Source organism: Protopterus annectens, chromosome 1.part1, assembly GCF_019279795.1.
Source record: "Protopterus annectens isolate FY-2018-M chromosome 1.part1, PAN1.0, whole genome shotgun sequence".
NCBI lineage: Eukaryota > Metazoa > Chordata > Ceratodontiformes > Protopteridae > Protopterus > Protopterus annectens.
Window position 1 is genome coordinate 839964802 of NC_056726.1, and position 22707 is coordinate 839987508.

At 38.4% G+C, this 22707-nt stretch overlaps 1 protein-coding gene across 1 annotated transcript in view; it reads left to right on the plus strand.

Annotated features, from left to right (window-relative positions):
• LOC122807709 overlaps positions 1 to 22707 on the plus strand; it is a 1162287-nt gene that overhangs the window by 520753 nt on the left and 618827 nt on the right. The gene's annotated exons all lie outside the window — the stretch shown is intronic.

The window sequence follows — 22707 nt, forward strand, 5'->3', positions numbered from 1 at the left end:
ATCTGGAAAAGGCCAAAAAATCATGGGAGAAAAGAGGCAAAACACGGGCAGATTTTAAATACTGCTCTTAAAAACTTAGAAAAATTCCAGAATAACAGGTTTTGTATCAGTATGCATTTTCTGAGGGTTATGAAGTCTGAAACTCAGCTGTATGTCATTATTTAGTCATTCCAGTCCTCAATGATTTGTCAGAAAAATACAAATTTTATGAGGAATACATCAAAAATATGAAGCAAAAATCTGGACATTTTGCAGAACTCTGGACAGTTGAGAGGTGTTCCACCCACACACAGATTTGCCCACCAATTATACTCATGTACTGCATTTATTGAGTAAAAACTGTGATGATGTGAATTTGAAAAAACAGCATTATGTCTTTTAGAACATTCCAGTCAGATGCATACATGGCAAACCCTTACATGCTCACTCACATACAAGCATGCATATACACACACACACACACACACACACACACAAAACACACACGTATACACAGATGTTCCCACCAAGTACAGCCACTTTAATTATTTACGCCTCAACTTTTTATTTAAATCCCCACAAACCCTTAATCCCCCTGCCCTTCCTTTGTAGCTAGACCTAGAAATGCCTTGGGTTGACCATTTCAGCTTGCCTACACTTTCTTCCCAGGAAGCAGGTGCTTCCAGGCAATGCAGGCCATCATTACACCAGCAGTGGCAATTTCAAAGAACTCCTGGCATTCATCCCTGCTGCCGTTTATTATGCAGTGGTCAGAAATGAGCGTCTCTCCATCTGTTTTCCTCTCTAATCTTGTCATTACTTACAAACCTGCCCCTGAAAACTACCTTGTGGTTCTATTGCCTCCTACCACTACACTTCCTATGATATCAGTAAAGCAAGTGCTAAAAATATTTTATCACACCATTACCTTCAAAAGAGGATTACAGACACAGATGTAAGGATGTTAGGAAACAGACTAGGCAAACATCAGGGCACCCCTGTATGCACTACCTTATTATTGATTTCTAAATCTGGCAAATAGGGGGTCAGTTTTTGATATTATTCCCTTAACTTTTATTATTTTACCACTATAACCATATGCATGTCAAGACAGTAATTTATTTTACTGTTTTGCTGTCAGACTCACACAGAGCATCCCATTTCAACCCACCCACCATACCTCTCAAACTCTTAGCACAAAGAATCTTGTTACCTGGCTGTTACTGGTGGTCACATCTGAAGGGGGTGGAATGGGCTGCACTGTATGTTTGTGATACAATAATATATTAGCACTGAACCAAAATATATTATTATTGCTATCATTTATGTATTTACTTTAAAATCCAAGAAAAATACATAACGCAAAAAAATATAATCAGACTTTACTATTCCCTTCATATGAAAAGCAAAGTGTCTGTATACAATATGTAAGGTTACAGACATAAAATGTAACTAATTATTAACAGTTGTTAAAAAAACAAAGCGGTTTGCTGGTTGGCTCTCCTGTTTTCTTTGTTTTGATATTTATATCATGGTCTAGTCTGTCTTTGTGTCCTTTGTAGCTGGACTAACTCAGAAGCTACACCTCAGTGCACTGGTTTGGATCCATTTTTACCTAAAGTGGCAATTTTTCTGAGAATCCCTACATCAACAAAGTAAAAACAATTTTGCATAAGATTTTGTTCTGCTTTTTCTGTTGTTGGAACTGTTTTTGAAGCATTTTAACAGTAACTGCATTATTTTGTTCTTCATCTAACCATGGGTGAGAATTTTCTCACTGTCCCACTTTGTTCACAGTGTTCTTAAGAACTGCATGTAGTGGAGACATTTCAAGTAATATTGACTAACACAGTATGAATAAAAGTCCTCTTACAGATGCACTGTGCCTAAATCTTTCAAAAGCTTTCTGCATTATAAAACATGGTCTGTTATTGCTGACACTTTCAATCAGAAGTGAAGAATCTGCTTATGTAATTACTTCTGTGATTATTTCTTCAGCTGCTTATGGTATGTAAGTGGACGTCCAGTCTATGTTTACTGAAATCAGTATTTACAAGGCACCACAAGGGTCAGTCTTTCACTACTTCTACTCACTATATTCATTAACAGTATGTTCATCACATGATCACAAATAGATTATTATGGCAGATAATTCCAGATAGCCACGCTCCACTCCTGAACTAGAACCTACTGAAATAAGCTTCAGGGGTGGATTCCACAATTTAAGCAACAGCTATTAAACATGCCCTTTACTTAATGCAGTATAAACCATGTCCAGAAATTTCTTTGACTCATCTGTCTGCATTCGTCTCCATATCTTTAACTGCCACTGTGAACTCTAACCACTAACTACTATTTGTGTAAACACTTCAAATCAGCAAGCTTAAAAACTAACTGAGTACCCTGTACACAAGGAACAACTTCTTTACTAGTAACACCAGAAAAAGAGTTGTCTCCACTTTGTTAATGTTATGCCTCTTGAATAGACCCACCACCCTCAATGAGCTCTCTGGTCAACAGTTGGGCAACTTAATACCATAATGCAAAATGCTGTCCATTTTGAAGTAAACTCCCCATGCTATACAAATGATCATTTTATACAGTGCTCTAGGGCTCCCAGTATCAAAAACAAGATCAGAATATCAATTATCCATTTAATGATATTGAGAACAGCTAATGTCAACAACAGAGTTTGCTAAGCAAATAGGGAACAAAAGTAAATTGCCAGGTCTTTCTTCCATATCAGGCACAAACCAAACACACACACACATTTTATATATATATATATATATATATATATATATATATATATATATATATATACACACACACAATTTACACTACACAAGCCTTTGGGATGTGGAAAGAAAATGGAGTATTCCAAGAAAGCCCATGTAAACACAGGGATGACATCTAGATTCTACACAGGAGGTACCCCTTCCAAGAAGGAAACTTAAGAACTTGATACTATGAGATGGCAAAGCTTCTCACTATGCCAACATCCAAAATATCAAATTGTAATTCAGAAACTTGCTACAATGCTAACTGCCCATTAGTGTCACAATTATTAAAATGATATGTACTCCTTAAGGTCACTTCACTTTTCCAACACCCACTCACTGGATATTCTCAGGCCTTTAAGCTAACAAGAGAATGCATTACTCAGAACTTGTTATAAAGCAGAATTCACTTCATGCTTATCTCTCTGCTATGACCAACATAAGAACCATCAAAACACCCCTTCAAGAGTAATGAAAAGTACAAATATTGTAACCATGAAATTATACGTTATGTTAAAGGTGGACCTCAGAACCCTGCTTACCACCCAGTCCCCTTCCATTCCTAACTCCTGCTGCCTCCTGTACTGCAAACACCTTTGTATGCCAGCATTTGACTATAAACAACAAGGTTTTTCTTGTGCACATGCGAGTAAGGATCATGACTTTTTCTTTCACAATGATATGAATATAGGTGAGGACTTGAGCGTTATAAATTTAATGGACTTATCATTGAATAATGATATTAAGAATGTTTTGTGTAGAGGGACTAAGTTCATACCGACCTGTATTCCCTCTATGGCTGATGCATTTTGGAAGTTAGAGAGTTTTGCAGAAAGTTATATTTGAGAGCCTTTTTTGCAAATAGGAAAACAGATAAAATGAATATTTCTGCAGATTCTAATGATGTTTCACTACTGGAGAGTTCATTGTTGGATATTTCGATACATGAAAATGATTTAATATTTTTTCAGATAAAAATGTGTCTGATGAAACTGCCTTAGGATTTGAGTTCCATACGGGGTATGTGAGGTTTTCATTACCTAAGATGCCCTATGTGAGTGAATTTGTTCCCCATAGAACAACTACTAGTATTAATGTATTTGAAAGAACATTATGTAAACAAGTTGAATTCACTAGATTCAAAAGAAGTAATAAGCAGTTTAATTTGCTTAAGGAAGAGTGGTTAGCTCTCTGTGAGTTAAGAAGGCTAAATGAAGATTATGTATTTACACAGTCTGACAAAGGGGGCAATTGGGTAATTTTGTTGAGAGAAATATTATATCATTGTTAATGGATTACTATCTGATAGTAGTGCATATGTGAAATTGCCCACTAACCCTTTGTCAAAATTTAATACTGCTTTACTAGAGTTGTTAGAAAGGGGTGAACATTTAGGATTTTTTGTCCCTGCTGATGTTAGAAAACTTTACATTAAGTGTCCCAAGGATGCAATTTTTTTATTATTCCAAGGATTCATAAGAATTTAAGGGACCCGCTAGGATGTCCTATTGTGTCGGGTAAAGGTGCTTACCTGCAAAATGTGGGTATCCTGTTGGACTCTATTGAAGTGTCATCTTTCCAGAGTACCCTCTCATGTTAAGAACACTAAGGAAATCTGTGTTTTTGTAGGGGAGACTCAATGGCAGGATGACTTCTATTGGGTTAGTGTTGACATCAAATCCCTTTACACTTGCATTAAAACCAATTGAGGACTAGATGCAGTTTCTAAAATGTTAGGTGAGGGGCCACGTATGATGTACATAATCAATTTGCTGGAATTATGTTCAACTCATAATTATTTTGAGTTTGATGGAAAATTTTTTCTTCAAAAATAAGGTACGTCTATGGGTGCATCATTTGCTCCATCATATGTTATTCTTTTCATGGCCTATTCTGAGAATATGTTTTTGTATCTGAGTTTTTTGTAGGAAGGTAGTGAAATATAAAAGGTACATTGATGATTTATTATTTTTATGCAGTGGTGACCCTAAAGAATTTGAGGTGTTCATCGGTAGTTTGAGGGATAATCCATGTGGGTTGGACTTTACCTTCAACATTGATAGGAGAAGATTGCAAGTTTTAGATGTGGAACTGTAGGTGGGTATGGATGGAAGGGTGCAGCATAAGCCTTTTCATAAAGCTACTGCTGTAAACAATTTTTTACATGCTTCCAGTATGCACAGTTCCCATCTAATCAAGTATTTGCCGTTAGTAGAGTTTAAGCGCATTGCAAACACTTCAGAAAAAACTAAGTTAAAAGTTTAATTTGATCTTGTTACGAAAAGGTTACATGCACGGGGATATTCTCATGAGTTAGAGAAGCAAGAAATAAAGTAGAAAAGGAACATAGACTTGGAGTTCATAAAAAATGGTTACATTCGAATTGGAACACAATAGATGGCGAGAGAGATATTTATTCAGCTGATCATGTAGACAAACAGGATGATGTCATATTTTTTGTTAATAAATATTCAGGTTTTCACCAATTTAAAAAAAATTGGTAAATACTCTATGGCCTATTATAAGTTGGGATGAAAACGTATGTGACATATTTCCTAAGAAGGTTGTTTTTTCTCATGGAAGATGTCCAAATTTGAAAGAGATGTTAAGAACTAGAAGTAAAAGGAAGGAGATAATAAATGCAGGTGCCTATGCCTGTGGGGAGATGTAAAGTTTGTGAAAAAATCAGAAATTTGAATGGAAAGATGATCAATGGCAAGAGTTATAGGGCTATTGATAATTTTGATTGTAACTCCTTTGGAGTTATGTACGTGATCAGTTGTAACTGTCCATCACCAAAATGGTATATTGGACAGACTAAACGTTAGGTGAAATTAAGAATTATGGAACACCTTGGTGACATAAGAAATGGTAGGATGGATAGCCCCATAGCCCAACATTTTCATATTAAGCATGACGATTTGGTTGATGGTTTCACTTTCAGTGTAATTGCTAGACCTTATGGGGTGGGGGTGTGCAATATTAATTTTCAACAAAGATTATTGAGAATGGAATCCAAGTTCATTATTAATTATAATACTCTTTATCCCAATGGCATGAATCTTGAAATATAGTTATATGAGCATTTTAGGCGCATTTTCATAACATTAATAATATATGTGGTCTTAATAAATTTTGTTATTTTGACATATTTTGATAATGTGTTTGGGGTCAGTGAAGTTAACAATGAATTATGTAGTATGGTTAATGTAAAGATGTTAAAAAATGTTTAATAAATATTTAAAAATGGTTAAAAATTGTGAAATGTAAAGAGGTTGAAATGTTAGATGAATGTGTTTAATTATTTAATTATTTAATTGATTAATTAGGCATCATTAAGTTGATGTATAGATATGGCTACTTCTGTGAGTAAAGTATTCCGTGAGAAGGCAAAAGCCGATGCACCAGAAACAGTAAAGGATTATTTTCTGCAGTATTTGCTGTTTTCCATGTCTTTGTGTGTTCATAATTTGTAATATTATATTGTAGCATGGTGGCTGAGGTGGGATGAGAAAATGACATTTCAGCAGCAGCATACATCAAAAAAGAGACTACATTTCCCAAAGGATAAGTTAGTGAAATCAAGTACAGGGCAATGAACATGCTCCAAGGGAGTATAAGAGAAACACGTACTACAGCGAGATATATTCATGACCTGAAAGATCTTGGGAGGAACTCTACAAAAAAAGCCTGATTGTTTTCTTTTTATTAAAGTTATGTAGAAACCTGCAGGGATATTTTATACTTGTGCCGACTCCAACATAATAAAATCTACAAACATTTGTCTCATTTTTTTAAACCCATACTTAAACTTGAAAATGTGGATTGTGTAACTATTTATGAAACCACATGGGATTGCTAAAATGGTGATTTTCAATGGCCATTTAATGGGTCTCCCTTTATAAACTGTGGACTTGATAAACTTTTCTGGCTGCCTATATTCTACCTGAGTGCATTTTCACAATCTATGATTCGGCATGTAATGCTGTTACTATGGAAACAGCTGCTGAATCACTGTACAAAATAAGACTGTGTTTTCATCCCTGGTTTGTTGACTGCCGGAAATTCTGAAAATCATTTGTGTATTAAAACCTTTCTGTCTATACCAGTGTTCCTCTAGGTGAAAAAGAGTGTGCTAACATCTTTCAGTTGGAGAATATTGTGCTGTCAGAAAGCAGACTTTTATGTACTCAATGTGTGCACAATCACAACTGACTTAACATGGACTACAGCTAATGTGTATAGCAATAAAATGGAAAAAAAATAATTCAGATACAGGGGAGATCTGCCACAGCCATGAAAAGAGCTAATGTGTATAGCAATAAAATGGATAAAATAATTCAGATACAGGGGAGATCTGCCACAGCCATGAAAACAGCTAATGTGTATAGCAATAAAATGGAAAAAATAATTCAGATACAGGGGAGATCTGCCACATCCATGAAAACAGCTAATGTGTATAGCAATAAAATGGAAAAACAGGGAGATCTACCACATCCATGAAAGAATACCTGGCAAAATGGCAGAAAATAATGTAGCTACTACTGCAGATACAAACTAGCAACTGCTGAGACTTACTAAAATTAGTACAGCCTAGCAAGAATGGTCGACCACCATAGACCATCACTTGGTCAGCCTGCAACAACAACTTGCTACCAATTCAAAAATAAATCACCACTACTGTGAGCCGATAACATTGTTGCCTCACAGCAAGAGATTCCCCGGTTTGATTCTCAGCTGAGGTGCCTTCTGTGTAGACTCTGCATTTCCTTGTGTTCATGTGGGTTTCTTCTAAGTGCACTGGTTTCCTCCCACATTCCAAAGACATGTAGTAGGTGGACTGGATTATTTAAATTGGCCATAGGTGTGAGTGAACGAGTGAGTGTGTGGTGAGGAAGAACAACAGTGGCAGGGCTAGCCACCTGGCAGTGTAAACCCTGGATCTAGATGATTGTCACTATTGAAGTGGCACCCCAACCCCATGTGAAAAATGGGAGAAGAGAGGTTGTGGCTGGATGGATAGACCTCAAAAAATGGTAACACTATGAACCACAAAACTACTTGAAAAAAGAAAACTGAATTTATAAATATGCATGGGTATAAGAAAGAGAGTGCTTTATTATCAAAGTAGAAGTACAAACTATTCTAGGTAAAGTGCTACACCCATGCAGCTTTTTGCATAACTTAACTCATGATGTGATAATTGGTCAAGATCTTCCACAATACAAAGAGCTCTAGAAACTGTGTGCATTTTTGTGGTGGAAGGGGCTACACATCCACTCAAGTTTAATTAGGATCAAAGGAAGAAAGACACTAAGAATAGCTACCCAGAAAACAGCAAAGGTAGAAGGGAAACAACTGAACAAAAGAGCACCATTTCATACCCATACTTTGAATTAAGAAATGGCTTTATTTACATTGTAACCTAAGAAAAAGAACAGATACTGAGCCAGTCATTAGTCTCAAGACCTTTTAGAGCCCTTGTAATAAGGTGAGCACATAACCATCCCCTGAATGGTAATTTACAGATGGCTTAGACAAATGTTAGAGTTCTAGCTAGATTTTACTGGCCTGCAGTTATATCTGAAATAGAAATTTTCTGCCCAGACTGTCAAAGAACAGCATATAATTTAAAGTTATGTACTGACCATAACTAGGCATCTGTGTTGTCCATTTTCATTCTTCCTTAAACGAGTTCAGGTCTGATCCTTGGCTCTGACTCAGCCACATATTCCAGACTTTAGATCCATCTCTTAAGCTCCTCCCTGTACCATAATGCCTTAGTCCATCCTTGTTACCTCAAATTGAGTTTGCTGCCATTAGTCTCTATATCAAAACAAAGAGTGGAGAAGACTTACAGAAAAAGGAATGACTCAAACCCAGAACTATAAGTCCCAAAACATAGTCCTACAGGTCTGTCCACAAACATGAAGGATGGGGGATGAATGGGAGGGAAGTTGTGGAAGAATGTAAATGGACAACACAGATGCCTAGTTATGGTGGGCACATAACTTCAACATCTGATGCTGTCCTTTTCATTCTTCCTCAATCCATGGGACAGAATACTCAGCTACGCTGATCTTGGGTAGCCCTCATGAAAGGATATTCCAGAGTACCTCCGAACCAAAAGCGCCTTTCTTTATAGAGATAATATCCAATTTGCAATGAGTAACAAAGGTATGAGCACTGGACCATGTGGCTGCAGCACAAATATCATCAATAGATGTCCTTGACCAAAAAGCAGATGAAGCAGCCATGGATCTAGTTGAATGACCCTTGGGAGGTTTGGGCAAGGTCATGCCTTGTTGAGAATAGATCTAAGAAATACAACCCATGATCCATTTAGCTAAAGTAACCTTAGAAATTTGATAACCCAGCCTTTTTGGTGAAAAGGAGACAAAACGTTGATCTGATTTTCTAATTTGTTTTGTCCTGTGAAGATAAAAATGTTAACTGTGTAAATTAAGGAGATGAAGCATGTGCTCCCATTTATTTGAAAATTTTGGAAAGAAAACAAGTAAATTAATGGATTGATTAATATTACTCACAGAAGCCACTTTGGGTAAAAAAGAAGGGTTTGTCCATAAGGTAACACTAGCTTTATGAAAAATGATTTAAGGGTTTTTTGAGGAAAGAACCTGGAGTTCAGATATTCTCTTTGCAGAAGTAATGGCTACTAAGAAGGTTGCTTTCCATGACCAGAATTTCAAATCAATTTTAGCTGAAACTTAAAAAGATTTCTGAGTTAGGGCTTGTAGTACAACGGTGAGATCCCAAGTGGGTTAAGGATTATTTATTGATGGTCCGAGAAGAAAAATACCCTTCAGGAATGCTTTGCATAATTTGGGCAAAGCCAATGAATAATTTCTTTCTCCTGTGTGAAACTTAGAAATAGCTGCTAACTGAAGTTTAACGGTAGAGAAACTAGTTCCTTCTTTAAAAAGGGTTGCTAAAACTTGAGTACTGCAGACACTGAAGCAGAAAAAGAGTCAAGCTCATTATCCAAAGCCCAAAGAGAAAATCTTTTCCACTTACTCTTGTAAACTTTCTTAGTAGATTCTTTTTGTGAAGCCAAAATACTGGTACATACAGGGGAAGACAGCCTAGGCTGTCTGGCCATTACTGGAAGTGGAGAAACCATGCTGTTAGTTGGAGGGACTGTAAGTTGGGATGTTGGATCCTTTATTCGAGACAAAGGAGATCCAGGGAGGATAACGAAGGTGAAAACATATGAAGGGGAACCAAATTAGTTGAGACCAGAAGGGGGTAATGAGGATGACTGAGATCTTCAGCCAACTTACTTTCTTCAGAAATTTGGGAATCAAAGGGAGAAGGGGATAAGCATAAAGAAAACTGAAGGGCCAACCGTGGACTAGAGCATCTCTTGGTGACTCCTCTTGAGGGGGGAAAAGAGCAAAGTACCTGATGCACTTGTTGTGGCAAGATGCAAAGAGGTCACAGCAAGGTTGGCCCCAATGACGGAAGATCATTTCTGCCAAATATTGATTGAGAGACCAATAGTTAGCCATCAAAATGGATCTGTTTAGTTTGTCCGCTAAAATGCTAGTTTTCTCCAGAATGTGCACTTCAATTATTAAGTGGTCTGATGAGATGGCCCATTCCCACTTTCATGGCCTCTCTGCGGAGGGTATAGGATCAGGTTCCTCCTTGTTTGTTGATGTACCAAACCACAAACATATTGTTGGTCTGAACTGCATTAATCCCTAGAGGCAGAACCTCTTGTAATGCCCACAATGCAAGTAGGACTGCTGTCATCGCTAGAATGCTGAGCTCCAAGGAAATAATGTTCAGGCTATGGAAAGAAAATCCCTGTTGGCTAGGAGATTCTGAGAGATGTTTGACTAGAGGTTTCCTTAAAATATGTGATCTACTCTCCAATAAGTCCTGTGCAATACATCTTTTCAGTTTGTTGACAGTCTTACTAATATAAATCATGGTGCATGTTTTACACTGTGGTCTGCAGACCACTGTTTTACTGTCACAAGTCCCATAAATGGATCTTTTGTGCACTATCTTTGAGAAAGGGTAAGAGAACTGATCAGAACCACTCGTGAGGACAAAGCCTACAATCAGAAGGTCCACACTTTTATGTGCCTCTGAGGGCCTGACTAGGCCATAACAGTTCACTTTCCAGGAAACCTCTTATAGTCTTCACTTTCTTGAAGGCAAAACATGAACCTGTTTTCAGAATCTCTTTTAGCTGCCTGTTATCCACTATAATGACCCTGTGCTTTATGACTGCCTCCATGATCTGCTAGTAGTCTGCCATGAAAGAGTCATACTGTTCCTTATGTTTATGAGGTAAGGTCTGTGATGTGCCCTCTGTATGCCCTCATAAGTCATTTCTTACTTTTAAGTCTGTGGTGGGAAGAAGGGTCCTATCTAGCATCTTTTTCTATAACCTTTTTCTAGAAGTATCACTGTAGATCTTTCAGGTCCCTAGTAAGTGCCATGATCTCTTCTGAGACTGTAATGAGTCTCATGCCCTGCAGTTTTACAATATGTCTCTTGGTCATGTGTGTGGGTGCATGATGCTATGGTGTCACAACATGCTGACCATAGTGGGTTTTCTATAGCAGTCATAGTAAACAGAACCTGTCTTCTTTTCTTTTGAAATAGTTAAATCTAGCAAGCTGATTCCTGACTCTGACTAGTGTAAAATGGAAGAAGGAGAAATAACTATTAATGAATTCAGTCATTATCCCTTTCCCTTAAAATAAAATATTGTCTATGAAATGATAGTAGCATCTTCTGTGTTTTTGGAATCTGGAACTGAATACAATTTCTGCCTCCCATTTTCCCATAGCAATACTGGTTAGGCTGACAGCCATGGCTGTCCCATTGCCATCCCAGTGTTTTGCTTGTAATTGTTAAATTTAAAATGAATGTTACTAACCAGGATGCTGAAAACACTAGCAAGTAAATCAGTTTCCCTGACTCTGGTATAGGCATCTATAACTGCTTCAATGCAGCAATGGTGGGGAAGCACCGTGTAAATTGCTTTCACATCGATGGTAACTAGCAGGGAGTCCTCGTTAATATTTATTTATTATTTTATTTTATTTTACATTTGTTTACCGGTAAAGTCCAACTGGACAAAGTCCTTTTTCAGCAGAGCCCCGGGGAGAAAAGCTTGACATCTACAAAGAGAAGATGTAAATTGAAACACAGTCAAACATACAAGGTGTTAACTATAACATATCAATAATAACACACATTTATACATTTACTAATCCATACAATACATACTGCATGTTAAGTTAATTACTAGCAGGTGTGTCCTTTCCCAGAGAGGGGCAAGGAAAAGAACTCCAATTACCAACATAACAAGTAAAAACTTTTGGCCAAGCAATATCCATGACTGTATGCTATTTGTACTGAGAGAGAACAAACAATACGAAGACAAGAGTTAAAAACATGTGAAATCATATACCATGTTAATCTTGAGAGGAAAAATTAGTGTGGTGTCCTAGAAAATATTGAAAATGAAAAGTGCAAATTTACTATGGTAAGTCTAGGAATAAAGTAGGAAGTAAGAGAGGCAAGTTGGGAAGAGAGAGTGGGGGGGAGCGGAAAAATCTTTGAAGTTATGTAGGCAAGAGCATGAGCAAACCCTTGTAAGACAGAGGGAGTAAACAGAGGACTTTATCCTGAGCTAGTGCATGAGCATAACCTTGTATTAGATAAGTGGGATTTGAGTATTTTTTTTTAAATGTGAAAGATTTGTGGTAGATCTTATATTTGTCACATTTACAGATATCAACCTGCTATGTATATACAGGGGGTCTATATCAGAACACCGAAGAGGCTTTTAATCAAACACCTCTTCAGTGACACAAAGAGTGAACGCCATTTGTGTGTTTGCCCCTTTCCCCACCGTAGTGTGATCTCAGAGTTGGGTATATTTAGTTGTGGGGGGGTAGGGGTTGAAGCCCCCCACATTGTTATGTTTGAAAGTGTGTGTGTGTTTTTGCTACCGATTTCTTTCCCAGGGAAAGAAATCAGTCTTCTGTGCTTTTGCTCTTTTCTGTGTCGCTGAAGAGATGTTCGATTAAACGCCTCTTCGGTGTTCTGATATAGACCCATATCCAGGTATGCAGTTTTAAACTTGCTAAGGCAACACACTGGTGTAGAAAGGCGGTTGTCCAGCATTCCATGAATCTTTTCATTGTAAGAGTGAACATAATTTATTTAATAAAAGTCCTATGAGCATTACTAAATTCAGTAACTGTTTTGAATTCAGCTGCTTTATTTTGGTTCTTATCAGTTTTTCATATTTTATTTGTTTTTTTGTTGGTTGTTGACTTCTGTGAAGCTTTTAGTTTTATGGCATTTTGTTGAAATGAGTATGACAGAATTACGTGATTTTGCTTTGGGGTGAACTGGAAGGAAAGGAAACGATGGTATTTTAATGGCTCACGGGTTTGCTCACGCGGCTGCCAGGGCAAACGGATCGTGACACTCATGCTTCACTCCAATGTTTGCTTTTTGCAAGGGGATGTTTGGCAAGCCGAAGGGCGAAGAGGGTTTTATGATAAGCGGAAAGCCGAAGCACCTGGAGAGATTTTGGAGTCAATCCACTTTAAGAAGACGAGAACATTGAGATTCTTGGATGTGAATGGAGAGCAGAGAGGAATGTAATCAGCAATGAGGAGGAACAGACCAATAAGACCCGAAACTAAAGGTACTGTAAAATACGACCAAAAACCGAAAAGGTACTGTTATTACAGAAAAAAAGACAACTTATTTAAAATTAGGTAAACTCACTATGAAACTGAAAAATGTGGCTTCACATATAAAATACATGAAAATAATGAATAAATTGAAAAATTGAAAATTGAATACAGAAATTTAAAAAAATGATGATAGAAAATGAATTGAAATAAAATGAATTGTCAAAAGAAATAGTTGCATAGGGAAAATAGACCTAGAAAATATAAAAATAATGTGCAAGTAGTATAAATTCTGTTCAAATGTGAAAATAGATGAGCTTAGATCAAATGTGGAGCGTAGAGATTGTCCAGCTATTTATGAAGTGAACAAAGAAACAAAGGAAACTTGAACAAGAAAAAAAAACAAAAAACATGAATATTAAAAAGAAGACATGAATGACAAGAAAGAAAGAAAGAAGAAATATTTAAAGAGAAGAAATGAAAAAATGAGAAGATGTAGAGATTTATAAAAGTAACATTATAAAGCGTAAAAGGGGAAAAAGGAATATGCAAGCAATAATAATATATTATCCAAACCTACAATTTTAATATGAAAGGAAATTTCACATACTAATAATATAATTTAAAAGTTTAATTAATATGGAAAATGGGAAATAAGGAAATAGAGCAAAAATTATGATAAATTCCACCCACCAAAGAGAAAGAAAGAAATTTATATGATTCAAAAAATAAATAATAAAGAAATTTTGGGGGAAGGGGGAGGGGAGGGAGACATTTTTAGTCAGTACCCCGATCTGTAAAGATCCTACGTAAAAAACAGCATGTGATTTTTTTAATAAAAGTTAAAATAATGTGGGTGATGGTCACTTTTTTTTTTTGAATTGGAATTCAGTAACTGCAGGAATAATTTGTCATGTCTTATTCCTGCTCAAATCTGGCTTAATATTTTCTATCTGTCAAGATTATAAAACTTTTTCATAGTTTTTTTTTTTTTTTTTAAGATCTCCATAATGTCAGCCTCACACTTGCTCTCAAAAGCCACAAGTGTAGGATACATGAGGGGACTGCAAGTGCTATTTTATTTTTCAAAACCTGCATCTAGCTAGGTTACTTCTGTTTTTATCTTCTTTGTTATGATAAAATACCTTCAAGTTTAATTTTCTAGTATATAGTTTGAGGTCTGTTACAGTCACTACCAGGCTGCTATGGCATTGAAGAATAAATGTAAGACCCCTACCTAAAACTTGTTCCTCAATGTCCATGACCAGTATGGCCAAGTAATTCCAGACCTCAGTCTTGCTGTGGGTGGGGTCCTTGTCTCATGTTCCCTTGTTGCTGGTTCTGGAGATCATAATGCTCCATTTTCCTTTCCAGGTTCTGTCCCTTTGATGGTATTGTGGTTTGGTGGGGGCTGATGGATTCTAGACATCTAGTGGTCCTGGGTGTGGTTTCCAGTAGTATAGGCGTTACCACTGTTCACTTTTTTTCCAAGACACTCTAGATATTACTGAACTTGGAATCTTACTCCGTACAATCTCCCCTCTGTTCTTATACAGATTTTTAACATCGATAGCAAAGGAAATCATATTCTATCTACATTTGATTTTAAATTCATTAATGTTCTTCCAGTAAAAATTTGTTCATATACATCTGAGAAGTATAGAAAACACCTCCTAGATGATACATATTCTGTTATCAGAAGCCTTTCAACCTTATCAAGCAAAGAAGAAAATTTCAGACTAAAATTCCACACCTATCAGTTATCTAACTATTTTACATTAAAATACATTCCATATAATTATCATACACAAAAAATACAGAGGTCCACTTCATAAGTGCAATAAAGCTCTTGGGGCATTCATGTTACAGATATTACCACATGCCAAGGAACTGGAAGGCTCTCGCCCTACAGGCTCATGCCTCACAATACCCCTGGGGAGTACAACAATGTCTGTACTATACACCCCTCTTCTGCCTTATTGCATACATATATGGGCATATTTATATTATATATTAATCAGATGCCTGTTTTACTTTCTCTTCCCTACCAGAAAGGATTATTTTCCTACAATGAATTAGTGTGGCACCACTGAAGATTAAAGTTATGAGCTGCTAAAAGACTTCATTGTAAAGTCCTGAGCATCATTCCATCAGTCCCCATTTGCATCAGAGCTTCTGGAAGACCAATGAAGAGCATCACTGATGCACGGCTTGTTCATCTGGCCAACAAATGAATAAATATACAACTGAACAACAGCATATGGAGGTGTAGCAGAAAAGCATAATATCGGATTCAAAATGCACTGCAGATACAAACAAAAGGCAAACATTGGTTGGCCAACAACATAACAGTAAATATTTAAATGAAAGGAACATGGTATGAACCAGGAGTTTTTATATGTTTTAATAAAGTAATTGGCCAGATGTTGCTCATTTCAAGTTATTTATTTTGTTACAGTTATTTACTGAAATCCAACATCAGCCTGTCACTAAAATAAATGTAGCACAGTGTGAAAACTAAACAATTATGCCACCATCAAGCTCATGGAAGATCTAACATTATCATAAAATAAGATGAGAAAATCTGTTTTAATGATAGTGAAATTAATTTTTTGTCAGTTTACAGCTGTAATATTCTTCATATTCCTGATTGTGTTGTGGGCCTAGTTGTTTGTTAGAGGCTGTTTTTTGAGCTCATTGTCCAGGCCATCTTAGTTAGCAAAGACCATCCTCCACTTCAGAGTTTAGTGTTTATGGTCATTGTCTAGTCAGGTTGCCAGGGCTACGGCTTGGAGAAAGCATCTCACTGGTTCTTTTGAGATTTTTTAAAGTTGTTTCAGGTTTCAACTTTCTGTTAAGAAGTTCACTTGAGTGTTTCAGCCATTACACACACAGCTATCTGAGGAGAAGCAGCTGATATGTGATATATAGCAATAACTAGCCTTTTTTTGCTTATTTGTAGTAGTTATTGCTTATTCTAGATATTTATAGCAATTTTTATTGTATACTGCATACTTACACATGTACTGTATTTCATAGCTATTGGTTCATTTGTGATAAACATTTCTGTAGTGTTTTCTCCCACCCTCCCCCTGTATTGACATTTTGTCTTTATACCTGCTGGTCTTGCAGTTGCCATCTCCTAATCTAAATTTGATCTTGGACACTCCTCCCAGTCTAGTATCATTAGCTCATTCTACCTGGTACAGAACATCTGAGAAGGCTAACCCACTTACTTTCTTTCCTTCTGTTCCTCCTTTCTCCCTTTCTAAAAAAAATTGTCTGAATATCCTTGTGTTCTGACTGTGCTACTCAAACATTTTGGAAATATAGAGTATATTTTAGTGCATTTATTAAAACGGTATTTGCCTTAATATTGCTACAACTCAAGTGCTCTAGGTTGCACTGCATCTGAATTGTTTTAGTGTGTTTTAGTTGCTTTTCTGTATATATAGACTTTTCTTTATATGTAGACTAGCTACTTATTCTACTGTGTTACTGCCTCTTAAATCATTTTTCAGATGTGCACTTGACTTGCATCATTTAAAAAGTTTTAAATTGCTAATTTTGTAGAGTTCTAATTGTATTTACTGTTTAGGGCTACACACTAAGTGCATTAGCCTTTTCTGTGATTATTTAGTGTATTATTGCATTGTTTAGCCTGTTTTAACCAAAAAAAAAAATACTATCTTGCTTGCTCGTTTCCCACCTTTCCTAGCTAGTATAGTCCAGATCCCAGGCTTTGCTGGTTTCAGGACTTTATTTTCTGTGTTGAGAGCTATCCAGACCTTGCTGTGGTAGAGGGAAGTCCTACTGCTTACCAGTGGGAGTGGTGAGCATTGCACTGCCTGTCTAACACTAGAGGAGTGGTTTCCAGCTCTGAAATTGTAATTTTAGCCATTTTGGGCTGATTTCTATCGCTTTCAACTTTCTGGCTTAAAAACGCACATGTTTGCGCATTTTTTGCATCGTGCAGCACCGCAGGGCTATGGTTAAACTATTCCAGGTGCCAGAAAGTCAGCTCGTCAAATTTTCCCTTAGAACTACCTGGTTTCTCAGTAGTAGCATTAAAATCTGAACCCCTGTGACTAGCACTTGCTCTAGAGCCAGCTGGAAAGCAATAGGAAGCCTTAAACTGATACAAGCACTCAACTCTCCCTTGTTAATAAGGAGAAATTAATCGTAGGCACTAAACACCCTATAATTGCAAAGTACCTTGCAAAGGTAAGGGAAAACAGCTCTTGTACTTTACAAAAAAGCACCTAAACAGGCATATCCAAGGGTCAGCTTCTGGTGATTTCTCCTGTCCACCTGGTGAATCTGGGCATACTGGGGCAATGCAGCAACTGCCTCATGTATACAGACAACCCCCCCTCCTCCTACCACCCTACACTACAACCTGCGAGAGATGCACTTACATAGACAAACTGGAAGCAAAAATCTCTCCAGCCAAGATTGTGCTAGACAGTCAAGAGGAGAAAGTTAACACCTGCACTATACCTCAAGCAACACATAGCCCTTCAAAACCCACACCATCAACACTCACACATAGCAACACTAAACCCACATATGTGTTGTGGAGGCCCTTAACATTAACCTGCCCAAGCAACAAAGGCCTCTGAAGCTGAAAATCAAACAAACACCAGTCACAAGCAAAATGACACATAGCTCACACCACCAGTGTGCCACCCAACAACAGCCCATAAGGCAAGACAACGTACCCAACACTTTAGTCATAGGTTACTCTAAAGTCAGGCACACTGATGTCTCACTCACCAGGCTGAACAAGGAGACAATTACAGTCAGCTGCCTGTTGGATGCCAGGATCCGCCACATAACACATGCACTCAAGTCACTCCACAACTATTATAAATATGACTCAGTCATTGTCCATGTTGGAGTGAATGACTTGAGACGTACCTCCCTGGACTACATGAAAAGAGACATGGAAGAGCTCTCGGATCATGTGGCCCAAGCAGGTATGACCCTAGCCATGAGTAGCATCCTGCCTTCACCCAGAATGATACCACAGTATAAGGACAAAATGACTGACTTCAAAAATTGACTAAGCTTCTGGTGTCATTCCAAGGGGATCCAGTATCTGTCTACCTGGGACAACATGATCGACAAACCATGATTATTTGCCAGAGATGGTTTGCACCTGTCAACCCTGGGATTCAAGTTACTGGTTAAAGCTCCTGCCACCTCTATAGTGCCATTTTTAGGCAAGGTTCAAAGGACAAAACCAGCATTGTAACAGATACAAGCATGCAAAATCTGAAGGTAATGCTACTCAGTGCTAGAAGTCTAAACCTCAAAATGCACTCTCTAGAGGCATTCCTAAAAATGGAGAACATCGATATCTGTGCAGTAACTGAGACCTGGTTCAAGGCTCCAGAGAGCACCCCTGCAATACCAGACTACAACTCTTACCACACCTTTTGGCCACCAAACCAAGACCGAAACACTAAAGGTGGAGGAGTGTCCATATTCACCATGGATATTCACACCTCCAGGCTAGCTGCCCAACACAATGAATCTGAAATTCTCCAGGTGCAACTAACACTAGCTAAGACTGCAATCCAAATTGTAGCTTGTACAGATCCCCCACCATGCCCCAAGATTCTCATTACACCTTTCTAAATATACTGGAAAATATTAAGATACAACCAAACATCCTAATACTGGGTGATTTCAACTACCCTGCCGTTAACTGAGAAAACTACTAGGGTACCAACACCTTTTCCCAACGGTTCTTGGAATTCATAAATTCCAATGCCCTGGATAAACTAATCCATTGTCCCACCAGGGGCTTCAATATCCTAGACCTGGTCATTACCAACATGGGAGATAGAGGCTCCACACCAGTGGTCACCCCCTCATTGGTCAGGTCTGACCATAAGCAAATCACCCTTGACATCCACATCCCACCCCCACCCTCCAGTAAGGAAACCTATGTAAAAAACTTCTCCAAAGCCAACTTCATGCTACTCAAGTCTGAAGTGACAAACTTCATGACACCCATGCAGACCGGAGCTGAAAGTTCGACTGCTGAATCCTACACTAAGGCACTGTACGAGCACATCCAGTAGTGCATGAATCGTTCCATCCCAAATAGAACTAAGACGCTCTCCTCCAAAAAAAGGAAGCCAATCTGGTGGTCCCCTACCATAAGCAAACTATACAACAGAAGAAATAAACAGTTGCAGAAAAGAGGAAAATCTACCAGGATGCGAAAAACACCCTTACCAACCTCAGTAAGAAGCTGACATCCCGCATAAAATCCTACAAAGCTAGTTACGAAAATAAAATTGCCAAAGATTCCAAAGACAACCACAAAGCATTCTATAGTTATGTCAAAAATCTAAATGGCAATGCTCAGGTATGCTCTGAGCTACAACAGAATGGCATTAAATATACTGATCCCAAGGATATTGCCAATATCCTGGCAGATTGATTTAGTGCCAACTTCACCACGCCACCCCCTAAAGGGCCCATCTCAATATCAAAAGATTGCCAAATTCCAGTAATCACGGCCACACAGGTAGAAACCGCATTCTCCAAAGCTAAGAATACAGCATTCATGGGACCATATGACATCCCAGGCTGTGTACTACATGAACTAGAAAATTAACTGGCACCTCACCTAAGTGTTGTGTTTAATCATAGCCTCACCTCAGGCTTCGTGCCCACTGAGTGGTGCACAGCTACAGTTATCCCACTCCACAAGGGGGGATCCACCTTGGATTTCGGGAACTACCATCCCATCAGTCTGACGAGCCTGATCTGCAAGGGCATGGAATGCATTATCATGGAACTTATAAACAAATACATTGGCAACCTTTCAAACACTGGACACCACCCAATTTGGGTTCGTGAAGGGCTGATCTTGTCTCCTGAACCTGACTTGACTTCTTCGAATCAGTCTCCAGAGCTGTGAACAAGGGTAAGATGGTCCACACAGCCTATCTGGACCTTGCCAAAGCCTTTGACACCATCCCCCACTCTGGAATCATAGATAAACTTACTAAGCTGGGCATATATCCCTACATCACTCGATGGGTTGCCAACTGGCTTACTGACAGAACCCAGACTGTAAAAGTAGCCAACTCCAAATCCAGCTCCAGACAAGTGGAGTAGCTCAGGGGTCAGTCCTGGGACCGCTCTTGTTTGGCATCTATTTCTCTGAAGTACAGGAAAACACTAAGGGACTCTGGCTGACAAAGTTCACAGATGACTGCAAACTGGGAGCCATTATTGAATCCCCAAATGATGTGGATATTCTACAAAAGGGCCTTACAAAAACAGATTCTTGGTGCCAGAGCCATGGGCTCAAGCTTAATGCCAACAAATGTATAGTTATCCCCTTTGGGGAAAAAAAATGTAACCATGAATTACCACATAGGTGGCAGTACACTAAACATCGAAAGTGTGATGAGAGACTTAGGGACACAGGTGCACAGTGGTCTCACCTTCAATAAGCACATCGCCACAACAGTCAGGAAATCCTTCTATGTGGCACACCTCATCACTAAGGAGGTCATTGTCCCACTGTACTCATCCCTCATTAGACCCATTATAGAGTACAACGCCCTGTTTGGCATGTACCTCACAAGACATCTGCAACAGCTGGAAAGGCAGCAGAAATACCTCACTAAAACAATCACAGGCCTAAAGCAGATGTCATATACTGACTGTCTAAGAAAACTCCAGCTATACTTTGTGGCATATCGTCTACTCAGAGGCAATCTCTGCTTAATATACAAGGCCGTGTCAAACCCTGAGCTGTTGGACATGCTCCACTTAAAGAAATCCCAATCCCTCAGAGCCACATGCTCCAGGGATCTAAACCTTGTCATCACAATGAACAAAACTTGCTGGAGGGATAGGTTCCTGACCCAGAGACTCCCCATACTTTGGAAAAGACTGCCCATACATGTCAAGCAGAGCACCTCCTTGGCCCTCTTCAAAAGGAACCTTGACGATTGGATGGGAGATAGGAAATTCACCCCGGGGATCACATCAATTATCCTGCTAGACAGGGGTCCAGGGAAGTAAATATTGTGGGAAGAAATATCCAGGGAATTGTTATGGCTAGGCTTGTATAGGCTCTAGGGCCGATAGTCTGGTACCAGCCTATGAACCTATGAACATTATCGCATTTTATTATTTAAGTATGCCTGATTTGACTGTTAAGAAAACAGGCTAGGAAGGCGTCAGTTATATCAGTTACCATACTGAAGGCCTGTGTATGGGAAAGGAGTTTGGTCCAAGCTTGGAGAATGACATTCAGAAGGCCTGAAGCCATTCAATGATGCATAGGCAGGGAAGCATTGTCCAGACTGTTCTCTTCAAACAAACAGAAGTGCTGACTTTCACTGGGGTCACTGTCAGGTGGAAGGAATACTTTGAGGAACTCCTGTACTTCCTGGGCATGTCCCCCTTTAAAGTAGTAGTATCAGAATCAGCACATGAGATTAGGTCCATTTCTGTAGTGAGATTGTTATGGCAGTTGAATAATTCTACTGTGGTGAGACAGCAGGACTAAATGGGCTCCATCTCAATATTACTGGAGTGTTATAGTTAACACATCTTTGTAAAGTGGCATGGAAGGCAGCAACACTACATCTGGATCGGCAAATGGGTTAGGTAGCTTCCATTTTCAGAGAGGGGGACAGCAGAGTTTGTTCCAGATATAATCCCAAAATGCAGGAAATGCAGAGCAAGGCAGCACACAAACTCATCTTCTTTCTGCAAAAACTCTTGAATCGTATTTATGAGTCAACTCTCATAAATACGATTCAAGAGTTTTTGCAGAAAGCAGACGAGTTTGTGTGCTGCCTTGCTCTGCATTTCCTGCATTTTGGGAGTATTGATTTACTGATTTTTGGCTTTGTTTTGGACGTTTATTCGAGATATAGATGGATTATGTTCCTTTGATTCCCTTGGAAAGTATATTCTGAACACTGGAAAGGAGATTTTGTTCTCTAGGTACCCCTCTGATTCAGCAGAGGCAAAGGACATTCCATCCTAGACTTAAAACAGTGTATCAGCTCTTTGTGTTTGCATAGATGCTAGAGGGGTTGTAGGAGTTCACATGTACATTCTACCTGCATTCTGTGCACCTGGAGAAGCCATACTACTGCATACCCTGGAATGTCTTATGTGAAATACTACACCAGGTGTATTTGTAAAAAAAACGGTTGTGCATGTATTCTCAACATTAAGTCAAATATAATAAAGAACACTGAATA